Source organism: Excalfactoria chinensis, chromosome 8, assembly GCF_039878825.1.
Source record: "Excalfactoria chinensis isolate bCotChi1 chromosome 8, bCotChi1.hap2, whole genome shotgun sequence".
Classification (NCBI taxonomy): Eukaryota; Metazoa; Chordata; class Aves; order Galliformes; family Phasianidae; genus Excalfactoria; species Excalfactoria chinensis.
This window is the reverse complement of record NC_092832.1, coordinates 282,608-296,997: the sequence shown is the minus strand read 5'-3', so window position 1 is coordinate 296,997 and position 14,390 is coordinate 282,608. Positions and strand designations below refer to the sequence as shown.

The window sequence follows — 14,390 nt, the reverse complement described above, 5'->3', positions numbered from 1 at the left end:
TTCAGTGACACACCATAGCTCCACACACATTTCCGTGGAAGACACCATTCTGTCAGAGTGCCCCTCTGCTGCCATCTGTCACATGGCAGCAACATGTAACGGGATACTGATGGGAAGGTTCAGCCTCTGCTGCCATCCCACCAACATCTGCCTCTGACATCGTGAGTAAACATAACAGCATAGGGGACATTACATTCAGAGCAGCCCTCGTACAATCCATTTATGAATTTGACCAGCCCTGTTTATAGAAATTTATAAGGAACATTACAAAAATGTAGAAGCAATTAGCAACACTGAATGGTAAAATATGAATTTGATGCTTATGGGAGACACTACACTGGCACACTCCTGTTCACCCTACAACAGACATTAGCACAGACCCCAGCAAACACCAGCAGTTGGTTACTCAGCTCTTCCACCAAATCCAGCTGGTCAAAGATAGCCAACTAGAAACAATACTTTTTCATTCTGAATTGTCCTCCTCCGAGATCTCAGCAGAATTTGAGACCCTATGTAGGTCTTTTCCTGGGGTACTGACTGTAGAGATGCATCTGAATTTTGACCACAATAGCAGAATGTAGGAAAGAAATATGATCCTGAGAGGCTATGCTAGAAAACTCATTGATCGCTGCCTTGATAATCATTAAAAACCATCTGTAAGCCTGCTGTTAATTTATCTAATACTTAACCTTTTCATTCCAGCAAGTGAACATTTTCTCAACCACAATACCAAGTGACATCAAAGTCAACGATTCCCATCATTCAGCCAAAAAGAGATGCAGTGTTTTTTCAACAAAACCTACCTTCTGTGAAACTGTACTGATTGGCACCAACTATATTTTTAGCCTCTAATTATTTGTTGATGGAGTCATAAGTTACTGTCCTACAACTTCTACCATGCGTGACACCAAGCACATGGTCCAATAGCTTTCTGGGTCACCTTTTTACTCTTTTTAAATGTTGAAAGAATACCAGCAAACCCCCAAACCATTAATAATCTTCCAGTTTTCTTCAGGCTTTGTTAAAAGTTAATGCCAATGACTCTGAGGAATTTGGCAGCTAGTGAAATTAACAGCAGCTGACTTCAACTTTGAATTGTTTCAATTTGTCCCTCTTTTTTGCATATTAAATATGTTATGTGAAACACACAAGAGGCACTATTATGTGACAGACTCTAGAAATGATGCTGCAGATTCTTCAGTGCCATCTATTGGCATTTCACAACCACAAGGACAGACTCCTGCCTGTGGCCCATTATTTCGAGAACAACCCACTGTTCTCCATGAATAACCTTCAACATCACCTGGTGCTATTTAACACACCTGGGAACTGACCAAGCACTCAGAGTTAACAACTCCCATAATATTTTAGAACCAATCTTGGATTTCAGAGTTAGATCACATAAGAATCAAAACTTTCATAAACAGAAAAGCCAAAATTGTGAAGACCACCTACTCCAAGAGCATCTGTGGTGTTGCTCTGAAAAAAGCAGTCCAAAAAAAAAAAAAAAAAACCCTCCCTTTTAATTAAATTAAGAAAAGCAATCACATTTAAAAAAAATAATAATAACATCTATATCTCTCATTTGTTTTCTTTAACAGTTAAAACTGATAAATAATTAGACATAAATACAACTGTTCCCTTGATGAGTCATAGGTCTCCATCTTTCCAGGTTATCTTCAAGGCACCTGAAGAAGAAAACAGCAGAGAATGTTTATTTCTGTTCATTTTCTTGTATTTCCCTAGCAGAGGCTGCCATTTCTAATTTTAAAGTCAGGCTAAATATGCTTACAAGCAGTAGCCACAAGAATCTGAACATTTCAATAGGGCCAAGGGTCAGGTCCTGCATTTTGGTCACAACAACACCAGACAACCCTACAGGCTTGGGGAGAGCAGTGGCTGGGAAGCTGCCTGATGGAAAGGGACCTTGGTGTGCTGATGGACAGGCAGCTGAATACGAGCCAGCAGTGTGCCCAGGTGGCCAAGAAAGCCAATGGCATCCTGGATTGTATCAGGAATGGTGTGGTGAGCAGCACTAGGGAAGTCATCCCGCCCCTGTACTGTACTGTTGTACTGTTGAGGCCCCACCCTGAGTACTGTGTTCAGTTTTGGGTATCTCGGTACAAAAAGAACATGGAGATGCTGGAGCAGGTCCAAAGAAGGGCACTAAGGCTTGTGAAGGGCTTGGAGAATATGCCTTACAAGGACAGGCTGAAGGAACTGGGAAATAGGAGGGTGAGGGGAGTCCTTATTGCTCTCTTCCAATATTTGAAAGGTGATTGCATCGAGAGCAGGGCTGGTCTCTTCTAACCAGTGACAGTACAAGGGGAAATGGAGTCAAGTTGCACCAGGTTTAGGTTGGATATCAGGAAAAATTTCATTACTGAAAGGGTAGTTAAGCACTGGAAGAGGCTCCCCAGGGTTGAATCACTATCCCTGAATGTGTTTAAAATCCATTAGGATGTGGGGCTCTGGGACATGATTTAGCAGAGGGTTGTTACAGTAGTATGGTCAGGTTGTTTTTGGACTCAATTATCTTTAAGGTCTTTTCCAACTTGAGCAATACTATGATTTTATGATTCTATGAACTTGCACTGTAACAATAATAATACACACTTAATTGACAGAACATCTCCTATATTAGTGAAAGGCATACACAAAAATTTCCACAACGCCAGATATTACAATAAGAACAACTGCAAGAAAGTTACTCACCTCTTTATAGAAGTAACTTTGGATTTATGTCTTGTGTTCATTGAGCCTAAGTGTTTCTCAGCACAAAATACTCATTCTTACAAATCAGGTAAGCATTCATTGAACTCCAAATATGTGTGCCTGCAGATCTAGAGAGTGATATGAAAATATTTTCACTTTAAAGACAATATGAAAATATGATATCCATTTGAAAAGCAAGGCATAGCCAACGTTTTTAAAAAAAACTTCTCTAATTAGTTTTTCTACATTACTGTGCCATCAGTTCAACAATTGCAAAGGATCAAGTTCTTACGAGAGGTTGCGTTGAATCATCAACTCACAAATCATTACTTACTTGCTTTAGGGAAGCAAAGTCTCACGTGACTGTTTTGCTAGCAAGCTGAAAATAAATTCATAAATTCAGCTTAGCCCCAGATGGGTATGTTTTGCATCAAAAACCAAACACTGTTGTATACAGCTTATGTTCAGGCGTGGTATTCATAAAGCACTCAGTGACTGGCTGATCTGAAATATCTCAACTTTGTGTATGCCTCTACAGAATCAGCTTGAAAGACATCAAAGCTCTCTAAGAGCAAGCTTGTGAAGAATCTGCTTGTGTATGTATTGCTTTGACTGAGCACATCCTGCTGAGAAAGGGCTTCAGTTTCCAGTGCTGCCTTGTGACATGTCACAAATTAAGACGTATGTTGATGCTGTGTAGTTTTTGGATTCATGAACTCTCTTTTGGGTTTTATAAATCCAGCCCCATGCACATCTTCTTATGTAAATACCAAACAAATGAACAGGGAAACTGATAATAAGGAAATAATGTAAGGACATAGACAAAGCTGTCTGCACAATTAGGCAGGTGGTCTTCTGCAACAGGTAAACTAGTATATTCTTGAATGCTGAGTGTTTCCATTTAATAAACCAAGGCAAACCTAACTCTTTGTCATGGTTTTGTGCTGTCAATATTCTACATCATGACATCATGTGCGGTATGAACTGTTTTGGTGGTATGTGGAAGTGTAACAGAGGGTATGTGGAAGTGTAACAGAGGGTATGTGGAAGTGTAACAGAGGGTATGTGGAAGTGTAACAGAGGGTATGTGGAAGTGTAACAGAGGGTATGTGGAAGTGTAACAGAGGGTATGTGGAAGTGTAACAGAGGGTATGTGGAAGTGTAACAGAGGGTATGTGGAAGTGTAACAGAGGGTATGTGGAAGTGTAACAGAGGGTATGTGGAAGTGTAACAGAGGGTATGTGGAAGTGTAACAGAGGGTATGTGGAAGTGTAACAGAGGGTATGTGGAAGTGTAACAGAGGGTATGTGGAAGTGTAACAGAGGGTATGTGGAAGTGTAACAGAGGGTATGTGGAAGTGTAACAGAGGGTATGTGGAAGTGTAACAGAGGGTATGTGGAAGTGTAACAGAGGGTATGTGGAAGTGTAACAGAGGGTATGTGGAAGTGTAACAGAGGGTATGTGGAAGTGTAACAGAGGGTATGTGGAAGTGTAACAGAGGGTATGTGGAAGTGTAACAGAGGGTATGTGGAAGTGTAACAGAGGGTATGTGGAAGTGTAACAGAGGGTATGTGGAAGTGTAACAGAGGGTATGTGGAAGTGTAACAGAGGGTATGTGGAAGTGTAACAGAGGGTATGCGGAAGTGTGGAAGGTTCATGCTCCAGATCTGTGGAATGGCAGCATCCCGAGTACTCAGCCCTTGGAGGAAACTACATATCCCAGGGGACAACGCGGCCAGAGATGAATCACCAGAGGAGGAGGACACACATATAATCTCGCTCCCAGGCTGGAACGTCCCTCTTTTCGCCCTGTCTTTCGCTTTGGAGCGCTCCATCCCTGCCGTCTCGCTCTATCAGCAACGTTCCAGCCTGTCGCCTAGAGATTGCAGTAGGCCCCCGGTTCTCCGGGACTCTTTTTTCTCTCTTTCTTTTTCTCTGCCTTGTTTGATATAGTAGTTGTAGTTATATTGTATCATATTGTGTCTCGTATTTAGTAAAATAATTTCTTTCCTTAGATTGCTGCCGTTGTTTTTGTTCATTTCTCCCCTTCTAGGGGCAGCAGCCTCTATCACGGATAAATCTAGATAACCCGATTACACTCTTCAAGAGCCTGCCTTGTATCAGCAGTCAGGCACATGTTTCCACACAATTAATTCACTTCTCTTAACAAGGAACATTACGTACAACATGCTTTTGTATTCTAAACACAGCTTTCTCCATATCTGGTTTCATACACATACTATACATTGAAAACAAAAACTGGAAAAGTCAAGACCTTTAGTATACATAGAAAAGCTTAGGGTTTCTTTTAATCAGAGGGACAAAAGATAGAATATTAAATGGAAAGAAAAGAAATAATGCTTATTATTACTTATTATATTAAGAAATAATAAACACGGTAAGAAAAATAATAAACATCTCAGTGGCCAGATGTATGGTACATTACAAATTGCTTAGCTGAGGTTGAGTTAGATCTTGCAAATAAAATAAAAATGAAAGGTTTAAAATAAAGTTTTAAAATAAAAATCCATAAAAATAAAGACAAACAGTGTTAGAAGAAAAGCAAACTATCTGTTCTATCACTGCTTCTTAACCTGTGGTCCACCAGTGGTCCCCAGCAGTCTCAAAACAACTACATAGAACAACAAATTGTCAAGAACATTCCCAAATTTGTAAGCAAACCAACGAGAACAATGGAGGTAAGCAGAGGTACAAAAGGAATTCTGTTAATCTTTAGCCATTTGTAAGTGCAGAAATGCTGCGTGAAATGCATTCATGTTTGTTTTTTGTTTTTTTGTTTTTTTTGTGTTTTTTTGTTGTTTTTTTTTTCCAGAAATTGCCAGGTAGATCCTTTTGGAAGGCTTAGCATCTTTCTACTGCATGATGGTGGAACTGAGGTAGGTTTATGGTGACATAGGTAGATCCTCTAAAAGTAAATGAGTATTTTTCCTCAGTTAGCAATAGAAAGTGATGACATAAATGGAGCAAAGATGTAGTAAAATTATACAAATTAGGAAGCTCACAGTATCTCTGAAAAGAATTGTATAGTTTGAGATATCATAGCAGAAATGAATTTACATTTCAAATTACGGTCATGCATACTTAGGGATATTGAATCTATTAGTCTGAAACAAAATGTTCATAAATTAATAGTGTGATCCAATGAAAAAAAGAAAAATGCAAACCCAATCTTTGGCATGCTAGAAGCTTTCCATTAGTACCATACAAGTACTAGTATCAACATACTGACACTGTGAGAATTCATTTGAGTGCAATTTTTTATCATCTAAACCTATAAAAAGCATTAAAATGAGAGCAAGCATTTAAGAAAGATTGTAAAAGAAGTCAACGTACCAATGTTATCAGAATTGTTTTTGGCCTAGAACCAAATCAGCATCGTACCAGACACTCTGAAGAACAATTAAACCCCAGCTGAAACTAAGACTTTTACATTAGAAAAGGTACTAGGGAGCCAACCAGCTGGTCCCAGTTTGGTACAAATGGGACTGGTCATTCAGTGGACTTTTTAAGCTCTGGAGATAATCACTGGCATAATTTTTTTATATTTTATGTTTGAATTTGTAACATATGTTTAAATCTGAAAAAGCCTATAACTTGGACTGAAATCCAAGGCATGCGAACAACTCAAAACTCTAGACTCTAGGCATTTCAGCAGAAGAATTTCTAAAGCATAGTTTTTGACCAGTGTACCTGAGAGATCAGAAGGAGGAATCCTCTGTTCACTCATGTATCAGTATACTGTGCTCAGATAGGACAGTTTTTGGAAGGAAGTTAATATTTTTCCCCCAATCTCTCCTTTGCTAGGTCCTGCCAGTTATAGTATTTCAGGCATTTTCTACTTTAATGTAAGAAGCATGAACAATTCTCAATACACACTTATCAGATTAAACAGAACAAACAGAGTAAAACAGAATCCCCTTTTAAGAAAGAAAATGTATGCTTTTATACTCTAAAGACTTTTATGTAAAATAAAATATGCCAGGAATTACCTGCAATTAAATACCCTGACAAGAGCAATGGCCTAACATAGGAGGTAAGCATATCATTAGGATTAAATGTTAAGTATGAATAATTACAACCATACAACTTCCCTCTTTATTATCCAGATATGTCCCTTATGCAACACAAATCTAAATAAATTCAAAAAGTCTGACTCATACCCATACACTGTGCACTAAACCCAATGGTATGTAGCCCCATTGTTCAAACCTCAATAATTCCATTCAGAGCTATCTTTTGTTCCTCTGCTTTGTCAGTCAGTCCACTTTAATACCCACAGAGACTGTTAAATCTATAAAACTTCTGAATTTTTGCATGGTTCATCTTGTTTCAAAAGCTTATTACACAACATAGCAGTTCTTTTCATGGTTCACGCTGATTAAGAGTGGATCCATTACTGCTTTGTCCAAGAGGGAGCATCAACGCTCCAGCCAAAGGTAATTTCCAAGTTAACAAGGCTCTCATTCACTGTCCCAGCTGCTACCTAGGCAGTCATCCTCTGCGTGTCATGTACTTCAACTTAGGTTGCTTAAGTGCTTAAGGAAGATTTCTTAATAGTGGAATTAGAACATGACTTAACATCAGTGTTCTCAATCAACATAAACTTTTTTTTTTTTTTTTTTTTTTTTTTTTGGTAAGGACAGGCTTAGAAACTGATCCAACACTTTAGAAACAAGTTGCCTCTTCTGTTAAAATAAAAGCTTATTTTGCAAAGCAGTTCCCAGGACAGGCTATAGGCTAATACCTGCAATTCTAGATTTCTACATGCCTTTCTCATCCCTGGATCTTCACCAAGATATTTAGTTTTTTCATGCTCCAGGTTCCTTCTCACTTTGCTGGGCATCAGGTTGAATAATATGAAGATGGTAGCAAAAGATGATGCAAAAGGTTATTTATAAAGGGAAACTCACCAATATTGATGCCTTGGCTGGAAAATCTAGGGCAATCTCCACCAGGGAGCAATCTCCACCAGGGAGCAATCTCCACCAGGGAGCAATCTCCACCAGGGAGCAATCTCCACCAGGGAGCAATCTCCACCAGGGAGCAATCTCCACCAGGGAGCAATCTCCACCAGGGAGCAATCTCCAAGAGATGCTGCCTCAGTGGGGTTCAGCCCTTAAATGAGGTCTAGAGGAGGTGGAGTCAAATTCCACCCCTTCCAGGAGCACAGCTAAATTACTCCCACCTGTGCTCCCACAGATGATCCAAAACTTGCCTCAGCTGATTAATCAGAGGTTCAAGCTGTGATTACCAATTTCCCATACACTGGGGATCATAAAAACAACTTGAAATTTTAATTAGTATTTTCATGGTAACCCATAAACCAAAGTTGTACTCTTGTATCTTCATGCAAATGCCAATGAAGCATTTCAAGAATGAGTTTCCAAATGTCATATTCTCCTTTACAGTACCTATGGTACATAAGAGATTGAAACTGTTGGGTTTGTTCAGCTTTAAGATGAACAGTCTAATGGGAATTGTTTGCAGCCAGCTCAAGGGAATGTGCAGGAGGAATGTGAGGACATTGAGCCAGACCTGGTAGTATAAAGTGAAACAGAAAGAGGCAAGGGACACAAGCTGAAAGATGGGAAATTCTAGTTACACACAAACAAAATGGTGCAGGATTACAGCGTGTGAAAGCCCCGTTAGTGGAGATAATTGGGCCTAGGCTGGATTAGGCCTTGAGTGAAGGGACCCAGGCAGAATTGTATGCACTTCAATCAGCAGGTTGGACTCCAGAGTTCCCTTCCAGTCTAACATATTCTATGAATCAATGAAAATTATTCTTTCCTGCTTAGATGAATATTCCAGTAACGAAAGGAGCAGGAAAAGGTAGCTTGTGCCGATACATCATTACTCTTTCATCCTCTTTTCCCTCCCTTTTTCTTGTATTTTTTCCAAATCCCAATTTCATAACTTTTCCTAGAAACACCTAAATGTAACTTCAACTTTTTTTTTTAACTATGACAATTCTTTACTTCTTACCTAGCATAGTTTACTTTTGCATTTCATTTTATCAGGTGGTTGTATGGGAGATTGGTAATCACAGCCTGAACCTCTGATTAATCAGCTGAGGCAAGTGTGGGGTCAGCTGTGGGAGCACAGGTGAGAGTGATGTAGCTGTGCTCCCAGAAGGGGTGGAGCTCGACTCCATCCCCTCTGAGACCTCATTTAAGGGCTGACTTCCACAGAAGCAGAATCTCTTGGAGATCGCTCACCAGTGAGGACTGCCCCAGCTTCTTCAGCTAAGACACCAACACTGGTGAATTTTCCTTTACTTATTCCTTCTGTACATTTGCTACCATCTGTATATTAACAACCAATACAGGTGGTACTCCCAATATGAAGTTAGGGGGAATCCAGACTTTTTTACATTTTATAAGGAGCCCATATGAAAGATGTAGGCCCAAAGATGCTCTGATGATATTCAATACAGTACAAAATGCTTTGGTTTGGGCCATTGTGTGTTTTAACACTGCATTTATACTCATTTGTTCATTTGCTTGGATCAAGATATGCTGTTCATTTGATTTTTCTAGCAGTTTCACTACTTTCAAATGGTGCATTTACACTGAAACAATCCCCACTCTCTCTTTCAAGAACTTTTACCTATTATATAACCTGTTTCATTTAGAGATACAGTTTAGTCATGAAGACACTGACCAAAAAAGCAAAGAGTTTGCCAGTGGCACAATCTGCACTTCACTGTTAAAAGAGAACTTTGAACATCCAATTCCCTGCTACTCAGCCCACTCCTCTTACACAGGTACCCACCTCAACAGTCAGAAAAAAACTTCTGGATGCTCTTGTCAACCACAGAATCATAGAATGGCCTCGGTTGAAAAGAATCACAATGTTCATTCAGTTTCAACTCCCTTGCTCTGTGCAGGGTCACCAACAACCTGACCAGGCTGTCCAGAGCCACATCCAGGCTGGCCTTGAATGCCTCCAGGGATGGGGTATCCACAGTCTCCTTGGTCAACCTGTTACAGTGTGTGACCACCCTCTGGGTAAAAAATTTCCTCCTAATATCTAAACTAAGCCTCTTTATTTCCCCTTGTCCTATCACTATTCACCCTTGTAAACAGCTGTTTCTCCTCCTGTTTATATGCTCCATTTAAGTACTGGAAGGCCACAATGAGGTAAGCACAACAAGGTAAACAATCCCAACTCCTTCAACCTTTCTTCATAGGAGAAGTGTTCCTCTGGACCTGCTCCAAGAGCTCTGCCTCTTTCTTGTACTGGGGGCCTTGGGCCTGGACGCAGTACTGCAGATGTAGGAGGAGAGTGGAATACGAGCAAGTTTTCTCTATTTGCAAAGGATCATACAGCCTTTCAAACTTCACTCTCAGAAAATGCTAATGTTATTCCTAGAGCAGAGCAGCTTTGCTCATGGACATGCTCCTCAAAAGTGTTTTGCCATCCATTCTCATTTGCAGGCAGAGTGTTTACCCCAACTATCCTTGAGGAAGCATCCTCATTATGTCTATGCCACTTCAGCTGCAAAGGCCAACAACTTTTTTACAACTCTGAAGTGCACTGTACCCTGAAAAATACAAAACATCTAGAAATACTGTAAACTAGTAGATAGTTCTCACTTAAACAAATGGAAGAGAAACTCATGGATAAGCTGTCTGCCCATGGTCTGGATGGGCGTATGCTCCACTGTGTGAAACACTGGCTGGATGGTGAGGCCGAAAGTGTTGTGATCAATGGAGTTGAATCAAGTTAGCAGCTGGTCATGAGCAGCACCCCCCAGGGCTCAGTGCTGGGACCACTTCTGTTTAACATCTTCGTTTATAATCTTGATGAGGGGATTGAGTGCACCCTCAGTAAGTTCTCAGATGACACCAAGCTAGGAGGGAGTGTTGATCTGCCAGAGGGGAGGAGGACACTACAGAGGGGCCTGGATACACTGGATCAATAGGCCAAAGTTAATGGCATGAGTTTCAATAGGGCTAAGTGTTGAGTCCTGCATTTTGGTCACAACAACCCTACAGGCTTGGGGAGCAGTGGCTGGGAAGCTGCCTGATAGAAAGGGACCTTGGTGTACTGATGGACAGGCAGCTGAATATGAGCCAGCAGTGTGCCCAGGTGGCCAAGAAAGCCAATGGCATCCTGGATTGTATCAGGAATGGTGTGGTGAGCAGCACTAGGGAAGTCATCCTGCCCCTGTACTGTACTGTTGTACTGTTGAGGCCCCACCCTGAGTACTGTGTTCAGTTTTGGGTATCTCGGTACAAAAAGAACATGGAGATGCTGGAGCAGGTCCAAAGAAGGGCACTAAGGCTTGTGAAGGGCTTGGAGAATATGCCTTACAAGGACAGGCTGAAGGAACTGGGAAATAGGAGGGTGAGGGGAGTCCTTATTGCTCTCTTCCAATATTTGAAAGGTGATTGCATCGAGAGCAGGGCTGGTCTCTTCTCACTGGTGACAAGACAAGGGGAAACAGCCTCAAGTTGCACCAAAGTAAGTTTAGGTTGGATGTTAGGAAACACTTCTTTATGGAAAGGGTTGTTAAGCACTGGAATGGGCTGCCCAGGGAGGTGGTTGAGTCTCCATCCCTGGATGTGTTTAAAAACCGTTTGGATGTGGTGCTCAGATATATGATTTAGCAGAGGGTTGTTAGAGTTAGAGTACTATGGTGAGGCTGTGGTTGGACTTGATGATCTTTAAGGTTTTTTCCAACCTGAGTATGATTCTATGATTCAGTGGAATTCAAATGATTGAGATTATCATCACCAATAGCTAATGAAGACATTACTGCACTGCTATTTTCAAAGCAGCAATACAAGTAATAGGGAAGAGAAAGAACTTGGAGTATTCCTAAAAGTTCACTAAATTCTTTTCATTCCAAAACAAGATAAATTTCTCATGCATATCTACATCACGAGCTCTGCATACAGGAAGGGCACAGCTCTGCTTTCCATGGTCATCAACATGCCTAGCAATTTTTCCTTCCCATTTGTGCTGAAACAAGACAAAAAACATGGAAGACAAACACCAGGGGACTTAACAGAAAGATTTCCTGTTCCCAGTTTCTGTGCTTCTCTGTCCTTGAAACTCAGCCTGCAGTCAGAGCTACTTTCCCTGAGGTTGGAGGATATTTAAAGATTTTAGTTTTAATTTCCATCATTTTCTGCCCTGTGCATGTCTGGAAAAATTCTACAAGCTTTTTTAATCTTCTTGAACACTGATTAAATCAGTATATAAGAAACGGAGGACTAAACTCTGCTATGAGGGAGAGACAAAGCCTTCCACCTGCTTGCAGGAAAGCAACTCTGACACTGGGCTGAACCCAGGGTCCATCTCTGAGGAGCTCAGGAAAAGAAACGTGTATGGGGCTACAAGAGGTTTTCCACTTGTAGGAATACTTCAGGGGATTACCCAGGCTTGTATATTAATTTATTATTTTTCACATCTAGTGGTTGAGATCTTCCCTCTGAGCAGAAGTGTATGATGTGAGAAGATCTCCAGGAAGGCAGTATGTTCCCATTCCTCAAGCTCCATAGCATGGGCAAATCTATGGAAATTCAGAGCACTAGAGCTCTGCAAAACTGATCTACATAGGTCCCAAAGAAACATTTTTAGAAGAAGGTGCCAAGACTGAAGCTTGTGCTGTTTGAAGAGGTGAGGCAAGCATACCAGACCTAACAGAAGCTGACTGTATCACTTCATTTGAGAAACTTCTGCCTTTAAGGGCTCCAACACAGCATGACAGTTGGTCATCAAAATCTAGAATTTAATTTTTTCATTAAAAAGTAGAATACTATCTTATAGAAAGCTACACTTACGCCACCGGGAGGAAGGCAGAGGGAACACTGGCTGCTGCCACTCCAGTTCTTCCTCATACTGTCATTAGAAAAATCCAGGAAGAAAACTGTCCAACTCCAATGTCGTGTTAGAAAGCCAGCATTCTTTTATTCTCACAATACATACTGGGTGACTTGGAGTCCAGGTTCTCCATTTAAACAGTTAAGACAGACATATGGAGTACATTGGCAGATACATTCATTCTTTTCCAATAACTCAATTCATTCTTTTCTAAGAATTCATCAGTATATGCTAGTGTCCCTCTGGGAATGTGCAGCTCATGACTAGGATTATCTACAGCTACCTATTTCTCCTCCTTTATTTCATCTTCATCTTCCTCTTCATCATGGTGCCATCTGTCCAACCCCAGCTATTTTTCCCCATTTTGGTAAATTTCCATGCTTCTTACACCATAATGAGCAACTTTCTATCTTGGTGTGCTGTAACTCAAAACGACTTATATGAAACACAAGAAAAAGTCCTTGCACCTGGTAGATGCAAAAATCAAAGTGGTGCATTGTGACTTCAGTGCCTCCGTTATGCAGGATCATTCTTTAAAAGAAGACTGTTACCATACCAAGGGAAAGCTAAACTGGAAAGTTTTAGAACTTATCACACATCAATTCCTTCTAATATAATTGGTCCTTAAACAAGTATTTTGATCCCTACTGCTAAACCAGCCTGCATCAGTATTAGAGGGCATTAATAGGAGGGAATGCTGCTGTCATAACAGAGAAGTAGGTCAGCCTCCAATCCTATGAGAAAGTCTGCTTCTTCTAGGAGCAAAGTCTCACTGCTTTTCCCCAACAGTCCCCATACTCAGAGATGAACTTAACCAATTAAACAAGTATGAAGTGTCTTCCTGACCCCAAAAAGGGCTGAGATTTGAAGCAGAAGAATATACCATCCCTTGTTTTTTCCTAGCTAGCTGCAAAGTGAGCTCAGCAACTGGTTTCTGCTGTGCAGAAAACAGTATGTAGGCAGCTTCTACACCTGTGTGTTAGTGTGATGCATGAAGATCTATTTTTTTTTCATGTCAGTCAGCTTGTGTACATAAATATTAGTGGAATAAAAGCCAAACAGGAACTGAACACTCTGGGAACAGCTCCTTCATGGCATACCCAGGGAAACAGGCAATTAAATATTTAGCAACTGTGCAAGAACTTCTGAAAAACAAACACCACTGTCTTCTTTTGTGGATATCTTTTGCATAAATTCATGCAGGGAAACTAAACAAGGGTGTTTGTTTATACTGCTCATGTGAGGTTTATTGTTGATAACAAGCCAAACAATCACTGAGAAATTTGCAATGAAAATTTGTCTTTGAATACCCAGGAAATTCTATGGTACAATTCACACTCCTTTAGCAAGTATTTGGGAAACATACCAAACAACAGAATAAGCCTTTTCCTATAGTTGAAGAAACCTTGTCTATAACAGTGGGCAATAAGTACAGAGGAAAACTATATTTGTTCTTCTGTACAATTAGACAGATTAAAATGTCATTTTAAAGACAGGTTATTGTTTTGTAATTTGCACTAGATAATAGTTGTTACTCCAAAATGACCAGATTTTACACACTCTGCAGACCAGTGATGCTGAGGTTCTCCACTCTGCTGGCATATCCGTGCTTCAAATGGGGGTACAACTGTGGCACACATGGGCACACCTCACCTGATTTTAGGCAGTCGCTGATGCTAACATTAAGAAAGTATGAGGGCAGGTATGCCAGCTCTGGATGCCCAGGTTTGTCCTGGACACTAGGTCATTTTTCAAACATGTTCTGCTGTGTTAAACACAAGGTTATGATGCTGTTTAGAAGAAATATCACTTCCTATACA

General features: G+C 40.5%; 1 long non-coding RNA gene across 1 annotated transcript; it reads right to left on the bottom strand.

Annotated features, from left to right (window-relative positions):
- Positions 1–1,521: 1,521 nt before the first annotated feature.
- LOC140255251 (uncharacterized) lies at positions 1,522–7,810 on the bottom strand. Its single transcript, XR_011904443.1, has 3 exons — positions 7,647–7,810; positions 2,716–2,843; positions 1,522–1,688 (listed from the first exon to the last, which is right to left on the bottom strand). It is a non-coding gene; the product is annotated as an uncharacterized lncRNA (long non-coding RNA).
- Between the last annotated feature and the right edge of the window lie 6,580 nt (positions 7,811–14,390).